The sequence below is a fragment of the Pleurodeles waltl genome, chromosome 4_2, assembly GCF_031143425.1.
Source record: "Pleurodeles waltl isolate 20211129_DDA chromosome 4_2, aPleWal1.hap1.20221129, whole genome shotgun sequence".
Classification (NCBI taxonomy): domain Eukaryota; kingdom Metazoa; phylum Chordata; class Amphibia; order Caudata; family Salamandridae; genus Pleurodeles; species Pleurodeles waltl.
The window spans coordinates 994,119,748-994,128,699 of NC_090443.1; the positions used below are offsets into that span (position 1 = coordinate 994,119,748).

Sequence of the window (8,952 nt, forward strand, 5' to 3'; positions counted from 1 at the left end):
TATAGCTATGGAACAGTGGAACAGTGTGGAGCACTGATTGGACCACTGGTGTATAAAAAACAAAATATAGAAAAAAATATAGTGACTCAGCCCAAGCTCCTTGTAAATAAGATCCTTTGAGTATAAGGCTAAGTTCAGCTGATGTCCATCGGGGCATTAATACCTCCCAAAGACATCAGCAGGACACATGAAAGGCTCAGACCCAGATGTCGAAGGTGTCACACAATGCTGCGCAGCACCCAGAGGTACTCAAGGGGTGGTAGTCATCTTTGCATAAGTCTCCTATCTTTGATGCAGTCACACTGCGTGTGGTGACTGAGGACGAGCGAGTGACATTTTTGGAAAACCTTTGCTAAAGCAGAGGTCGAGCAACATATTAATAAACAAAAGGTTTGCATAGATAGTTTGGTTTGGAATTAATCTGAATAGATTTCAAGATCATAATTTTTTATATTTTTGTAAACAAAGGTTCAATTAAGCACTTTGTGAGGGTTGAAGTCTGTATTTTCTCTTTCTATCTTTAGATAATTTGTTAGACTGTGCACACACTTTTGAATCTAAAGGACACCAGGGTAAGGTAGATCAACTAACAAGGCGCGTCGCTCCCAATGGGAGTTGATAAACATCTTTGGAAGGTTTCCAACTCACACTGTGTGTACGGTTAAACACAACTGATGTCCCTGGGGCCATTAATATCTCCATATGACATCAGCGGCAGCCATCAAAGGCTCAGACCCGGATCTACAAAGGTGTCACACATGCAGCGCAGCACCCGAAGGTACTGCCTGCATTGCACGACAGGGAGAGGGCAGGAGAGAGACATTTCTACATATATGTGGCTCCTGCCCTCCCCCACCGATGACGCGCGCACACACCTTTGCACCATGGTGCAAGTGCGTCCCTAATGAAGTCAGCCTGGCATCACACTGTAAATACACCAGGGTGCAGCACCGCAGGTCGTCACTAGGGGTCCCTAATCAATGCAGCCCAGCCACCAACCTGTATGTGCACAGGGGGTGTAGTACCAAGACTTGTCACTAGGGGTCTCTAAACAAGTCGTGAGGCTCTTACTAGAGGTCCAAGGTGTCCATAATGCATTGCAAAAAGTCAAACCCGGAGCCTCCGAAACTAAATAAACTTCTCATAAGTAGACTAATATAGTTGTACTCAGCATAATATCACCAAAAGTTTTTCTGTTCGTCTCGACCTTTTTAACTTGTATTTAATTGCCCTACTATTGAAAAGATCAAAAATTATACTCTGTTAAGGAGTTTCTTAGGTCAATTGAAGATTCGCATGTTTTGCATATCCTATTTGAATTAGTCACACTGCGTGTGGTGACTGAGGCCATCTAGTGAAATTTTTGGAAACCTTTATCAAACAAAGGTAGTAATTTGTTCAAAACGAATGTCATGCTTCCGCAGTTTAGAACATCGTTATATAAAATTAAAAAACATGTAGTTAGAAACATGTAGTTAGTCGATCCAGCACGCAAGCGCTATGTGATTTTACAGTGTATGAGTGGTCACTTTCCCTGTTTGGACTTGCCTTTCAAAAATCCTATGTTATCGTGGTGAAATGCTTCACGTTTGCTACTCCTTGCGGCAGATTTGTTACCGCCTCTGTTACATGGATGATTGCACTTTTGCTGGTAGGTTTGACTGTAGCCAACTTTTGGCAGCGGCCGCCCCCACAGGGGCATCAAGGGCCGGCGCAATAACATCCGCCTGGCCCTGGGAATGACCGGATTAAGCCGCTTTAGTGGATAACCAACAAAGGGAGGGGCATTCTGCTCCCCCTCCTTAATGGGAAGACAAGCGCGCCAAGGGCGGCGGAAGACACCAGGCCAATGAGGGCCTGGCAAAGACAAGTTTGGGTTTAAATCCCCCTATGAGGAAACACCACCGCACCCATGCTGGGGCACGTGGTGGGGGTTTAAAAGGACTGCGCTGCCCCTGCAGAAAATACATTTGTGGGGCAGCAAGCAAGAAATGCAGGACGGAGGACAATGTACGTGGTGGGCGCTGATTTCATTTTGCGAAGGCCTCGATTGGAAGCTACTGGCGGCGCAATTGATGACCGTCCCGCCATGCCCCCGGCATATCATCTCTGCTCTGGTTCCTGAGGCCTTTTTCCCCTGCTTCAGAACCCGCGCCGCTGCCAAATCCAAGATTTTATTACAATCACGGAGGCTCCTATTATGCTTTCTTCTCTTGCTTTAATTCAGATAGCAGCCAAGAAAAAACTACAAGTCCCAACATTCCCTGTTGGGAAACTACAAATAACTACTATGTCATACCATATGTCATAACAAGTAACCAATCACGAACATGGAAGGGTATAAACATATTGACTGATAGCCGCAAGTCCTCTTTTCTTGCTGCTAGCAGTCAAGATAAGTACTACCTTTCTATTCATCTACATTTATGTCTTAATCAGTGTTTTTTAACTTATTTGACTTAGTTTTCAATTATAACTTATTTCGTTATTTTCCTTTTCTTCTTTCCGTGTTCATTTACTGTCTGCAACGTTATTTTTATAACGATATTTTATAATCTCTCTTTTGGTGTTGGTTATCGCGCCCCAACGTTCTAAATTGAACGCCTGGGGCGCGCGCTCTAATACGCTGCGTTTCTCTTCAAAACGCGAGCGGTTTCAGCCAGTTGACAGCGCGTTTTCTTGACGCGTGTCGGATCAGCTGTTTCTCAGCTGAAGCTTGTCGGCTGTCAGTCAGCGCTGCCGGGAAGACGTTTATCTCGGAAATCGGGTTCCTTAGTTTATTATCCGTCAACGCGGTCACGCTTGGCTGGATTATTTAATTATAGCTTTTCCGACGGTAACGGAGACATTCAAAACTCAGTTTATTTTTAAACTTGTTCAGAACGGATTTTATTTATTTATTCAAAAATAAGTATTTAACCCGGTTTTTAAGGGAAATTTTAGTTCTTCAGTTTTCATAAATCTCTTTTAAAAATGGAGAATTATTCGGAAGAAGACGACGCTCAACAATTTAAAGAAGATTTGGATCTATTTATCCAGGATTCTGTTCAGAAGGCGGTATCTTCTTCAATTTCGGGGTTTTCTAAAACTTTTGAAGCCTCCATTAAACGGCTAATTTCTTCTGCTTCTCCTTCCAAATCTAGGAAACGAAAGTCAGACAATGTTGAGGATAAATCCGACTCTCCTGCAAAAAAGGTAACTAATCAGCCGTCTACCCCCAGCACTTCCTTTCCTATACAGATCACTAATTTGGGAGACACAGAGGATGATATGGGTGATTCTGATTCGGATAGAGACTCAGATAAGGATGATCCAGACATAATGATCTGGCCAGGGCCTTCGGAGAAGAGGCGTAAAACTTCTCTTAATAAACTGGGAGAGTCATCGCAATCAAAAATAAAAAATTCTTTATTGGACTTTGAGGGTCAACCGATGTTTGACCCCTCCCTTATCCGTCACCCAAATTCCACCGAATGGACTCCCTGTGATCACGTTTCGGAATACGTGTTAAAGAACTTGCGACAACCACTAGACAAATTAGTGCGCAACAGACTTAAATCCGAGTGTCCCAGACCTTCACTGCCCAACAACATTACCAATACTCCTGCCATAGATCCTAATATGATTATGTTTTTTACCAAATTTGGGAAAGATCCCAAAAAAGGAGTGGACAGAGCCTGGACCAACTGTCAGGACAGGTTGCTGGACATATCTGGTCCACTCACCAGAATTTTGGACCTAGCGGAAGAGGCTAGGATGGAGGGTAAGAAAGTGGATCCGGTAATTCTTTCTAATTGGGCCCAACGGGCGATATGCCTTCTTGGCAACGCAAATGCATCAATGGCACAGGAGAGACGGAAAAGTCTACTTTTAAAAATTGATCCGAAACTTAATTCTCTCGCTTCTAAAGAGACTGGTCCGGAAGCCAATGGTTTGCTGTTTGGGGATTCATTCCTTAAAGAACTCAGCAAATATGTACAGACTTTTACTTCTATGGATAAGGCTCAGTCTTCCATGCACAAAATCTTCCACTCCCGTGTTTTTGGAAGAGCCGGCAAAGGTAGGAGCCGCTTTGCCGGCCGTTACACCCAGAGGGGTGCGGTCAGTCAGACCAGAGGCTCCACTTCCTACCCTCAGGAATACAAGCCACAATTTTATCCACAAAGATACCGGTCTTTCAGACGTGGCTTTAGGACTAGAGGCTCCCAGAACGCAGGTAAGCGCTCTTCCTTATGGCTCATTGTTGGTGGGAGGCCGGACGGCTTTGTTTATAATGAATTGGCGCTCTCTAACCGCAGATCCTTGGGTCCTGCAGACAGTCTCGGGTTATCATATAGAACTATATTCAATTCCGTTTCAACATCTTCCTCCAAAGCCCTTAAAGTTTTCCGCACAACAAGATGCTCTTCTCTCTCAGGAGGTCCACTCTTTAATTCTCAAACAGGCGATAGAGCCATGCGATCCTCATCCTTCAGGCTTCACCAGCACTCTTTTCCTGATACAAAAAATATCGTCCTGTTATAAATCTAAAGTTTTTCAACAATTTCGTAGTTTACCATCATTTCAAGATGGAAACCATTCTCCATCTTCGAGATTCCTTGTTAACAAACGATTGGATGGTCCGTTTAGACCTACAAGATGCCTACCTTTCCATTCCCATTCATCATTCCTTCAGGAAATTCTTACAATTTCAGTGGAACGACCAATTTTATCGATTTACATGTCTTCCGTTTGGCCTTTCCTCGGCCCCTTGGTGCTTTACCAAGGTGTTGAAGCCAGTGGTAACTCATTTACGAACACAGGGATTCAGGATTATCGTATATTTAGACGACTTTCTAATCTTACATCAGGACAGGTCCATTCTTTCACAGCAGGTAGACACATTAGTTTCTCTTCTTCAGGATTTAGGTTTTTTAATAAACAAAGAAAAATCCAACCTCATTCCATCTCGTCACATGGAATTCTTGGGGTTTCTCATAAATTCGGTCAAGGCCACCCTTCATCTTCCGACTCAGAAAATTTCCCATATCAAAAAGGAGATTCTCCTAGTTCTCAGCAAATCTCAACTTTCGATCAAAACTCTCGCCCGGATAATCGGTCTATTAGCATCTTCTATTCAAGCCATATTTCCAGGCCCTCTTCATTATCGAGCTCTTCAAAGACTAAAAATCCGACATCTCAGAGAAGGTTTTACCTACGAAGACCTGATTCTTCTAGACCACGAATCCAGAATCGAACTCCAATGGTGGCTCGATCATCTAGACGCGTGGAATGGCCGGGCAATATTCTCTACAGCACCAGATCTTGTCTTAGAATCCGATGCAAGTCGGACTGGTTGGGGCGCAAGATGCGCTCAGTTCTCGACTGGAGGTTTATGGTCAAAAGAGGAGTCTTTTCTGCATATAAATTGTTTAGAGATTCTTGCAGGTTCCTTTGCGATCCAAACCTTCGCCAAAGACAGGGTAAGCTGTTCTATTCTCCTTCGGATGGACAATCTTTCAGCGGTTCGTTACATAAATCATCTGGGAGGTACTCGATCAAAACCCCTTGCCGAACTAGCAAAGAGCCTATGGGAATTTTGTCTCCAAAATCAGATTTCTCTTCGAGCAGAGTATCTTCCGGGGGACATGAACACAATCGCAGATTGGTGTTCCAGATTTCTTCGAGATTCCAGCGACTGGCGTCTTCACCCTTCAATATTCAAAGTTCTTTCTTCCAAATTCGGTCCCTTCTCGGTCGATCTATTTGCTTCTCGTTTAAACAATCAGATTCCGCGATTCTACAGTTGGCGACCAGATCCTCAAGCTTTGGCCACCAATGCTTTTCAACAGGACTGGTCCAATCAAACCAACTATGCTTTTCCTCCTTTCATTATGATTTCCAGGGTCTTAGCTCAGATTCGACGTCAGACCACCAGAGTACTTCTGATCACCCCCCTTTGGAAGGGTCAGCCTTGGTTTCCGCTAGCTCTCGAATTACTTATAGACCTTCCGATCCTTCTTCCAATTTTTCCATCCCTTCTATTAAATCCTCAGGGTCAATCTCACGATCTGATACTCAATCAGTCCCTCCAATTAGTCTCTTGGATGGTTTCGGGTCTGCCTGGAGAACCCCAGGAATTTCGCAGGAAGCTTCAGATTTCATACGTCAAGCCTGGGCTCCTGGCACGACCAAAGCTTATAGGTCCGCCTGGTCAGTCTGGCATAATTGGTGTTTGCTCAGGGGTGCCAATCCCATTTCAGCAGATGTCGTCCTAGTTGTTAATTTTTTAGCATCTTTGGCTGCTCAGGGTAAGGCCTATAGAACGGTCAATATGTATAGATCCGCCATTTCCGCGGAACATGATAGAATAGATAATAAACCTATCGGTGAGCATCCTCTGGTATGTCGATTGATAAAAGGGGTTCGTTTTTCCAAGCCTCCTTTACCCAAGTACAATTCCATGTGGGATGTAAATGTAATCTTACAGTTCTTTTTATCTCAACCGTCTAATTCCCTTCTATCTCTAAAATTACTTTCTGCTAAACTAACCATGCTTCTCTGTTTGGTTTCTCTGAAACGTATTTCCGATGTTAGAGCATTAGATGTGACCTTGGTACAGTATACCCCTCAAGGTGTTTTCTTTCAGATACAAAGAAGAACAAAAACTAATTTAATGTCTGTTTTTTATCCATATTTTCCCGAACATGTTAATTTATGTGTGGGCAATTGTTTGAAAGAATACATTGCTAGAACGAAGGATTTGAGAAGGTCTTCGGAAACCCAACTTCTCGTCTCATTCAGACCCCCTCATAAATCAGTCACTTCCACCACCTTAGCACGGTGGGTGAAATGGGTTATGGATTTGGCTGGTATTAACATTTCCATTTTTGGGGCCCATTCTACCAGAGGAGCTATGGCTTCCAAAGCCTTTTGGGCAGGTCTGGGTTTGGGAGACATTCTCAAATCCGCTGATTGGTCTAATGTTTCAACTTTTAGAACTTTTTATTGTAAACCTGTTTCTCATGTAGCTAATTCAATAATTTCTATGCTTTGAACTAAGCATAATAGGAGCCTCCGTGATTGTAATAAAATGGAGATTTTCTTAGCTTCAGTGAAAGAAAGTCTTGATTTTATTAAAACACGGAGGCGAGTATTATCCCACCTCTGTTGTTACACTGTTAACCCTCCCTTTATTTTTATTAGGTACAACCTCCACCAACAACCAGTCAACTTAAAACTTTTCCTCCACCTTCACGAGACATTCCGCGTGCGGCGGTCTACTCGAGTCAAGCAAGGACTTTGTTTCAAGATCTCTTCATTCCTAACCTGGATCAAAAGACTATTAATATTATATATCGTTGTGAAGCTTTGTTTTCAATTCTTTTGGCATGTATTATTTTATTGTTGATATTTCCGTTGTTCAGAGTGACTTAACTGCTCTGCAAGAAAAGAGGACTTGCGGCTATCAGTCAATATGTTTATACCCTTCCATGTTCGTGATTGGTTACTTGTTATGACATATGGTATGACATAGTAGTTATTTGTAGTTTCCCAACAGGGAATGTTGGGACTTGTAGTTTTTTCTTGGCTGCTATCTGAATTAAAGCAAGAGAAGAAAGCATAATACTCGCCTCCGTGTTTTAATAAAATCAAGACTTTCTTTCACTGAAGCTAAGAAAATCTCCATTTTCTGCATCATTCACGGACCGAAGGCGCACGCGACAACTTACAAAGGTAAATAGTGACATAAGGGTTGCAGACTGTGAGCCTTATATTGTCTTTGGCGGGTTGTCGAACCTAGAGAGATGGTGTGTGCATGATTTCAGTTTCACTGACTGAACACACAAAGAAAACCACCTAGCACGTCCAAGATCACACATGTTGTTAGCTGGTAAAGTTCATCTTCCTCACGCTTTTCTCAAATTAAGCGTTTGCCATTATAGTGCCAGGGTTTATCAAAACAAGTGGATGAATGATCTATCGGTTATCTCATAAAAATTACTCGGGTGAGATTACAATTACATTTGAAATCATGATTGAAAAAAAAAAAAACTGAATATAGCCCCTTGATCCACAAGAGCAGTGGAGACATAAAGGGGCATATTTATACTCTGTTTGCGCCGGATTTGCGTCGTTTTTTTTTACGCACATTCGGCGCAAACGCTGCCCCATATTTATACTTTGACGTCCGACGCAGCGGGCGTCAAAGTTCCACCATGTGCGCCATTTTTTAGAAGGGGGAACCAGCCTTGCGTTAATGATATGCAAGGTAGGCGTTCCCTTCTAAAAAATGACTCCCAGGCCTGTGCGCCATATTTAAACTCCCGTGCAAAAATGACGCACAGGAGTAGGCGGGCCTTAAAAAATAACGCTCAGGGCAGGCGTTAAGGGACCTGTGGGCTCGGAAGGAGCCCAGAGGTGCCCTCCCATGCCCCCAGGGACACCCCCTGTCATCCTTGCCCACCCCAGGAGGACGCCCAAGAATGGAGGGACCCACCCCAGGGACATTAAGGTTAGTGCAGGTAAGTATATTTTTCCGTAATTTTTTTGTGGCATAGGGGGGCCTGATTAGTGCCCCCCTACATGCCACTATGCCCAATGACCATGCCCAGGGGACATAAGCCCCCTGGGCATGGCCATTGGGCAAGGGGGCATGACTCCTGTCTTTGCTAAGACAGGAGTCATGTCAATGGCGTCTGGGCATAAAAAAAAAATGACGCAAATCGGGTTGAGGCAATAATTTTACCCCAACTTACCTTTTCTTCCCTGGGGTGGGTCCCTCCATCCTTGGGTGTCCTCCTGGGGTGGGCAAGGGTGGCAGGGGGGGTCCCTGGGGGCAGGGGAGGGCACCTGTGGGCTCATTTTGAGCCCACAGGCCCCTTAACGCCTACCGTGACCCAGGCGTTAAAAAGTGGCGCAAATGCGGGGTGTTTTGACCCGCCCACTCCCGGGCGTGATTTTTGCCCGGGA

At 44.1% G+C, this 8,952-nt stretch overlaps 1 long non-coding RNA gene across 2 annotated transcripts in view; it reads left to right on the forward strand.

The window, feature by feature from the left end:
* LOC138293575 (uncharacterized) overlaps positions 1 to 7,606 on the forward strand; it is a 31,371-nt gene extending 23,765 nt beyond the window's left edge. For both annotated transcript variants that reach the window (XR_011203049.1, XR_011203050.1), the window contains exon 2: positions 7,186 to 7,606. This is a non-coding gene — a long non-coding RNA (uncharacterized lncRNA). The remainder of the gene's footprint in view (positions 1 to 7,185) is intronic.
* Positions 7,607 to 8,952: the final 1,346 nt, after the last annotated feature.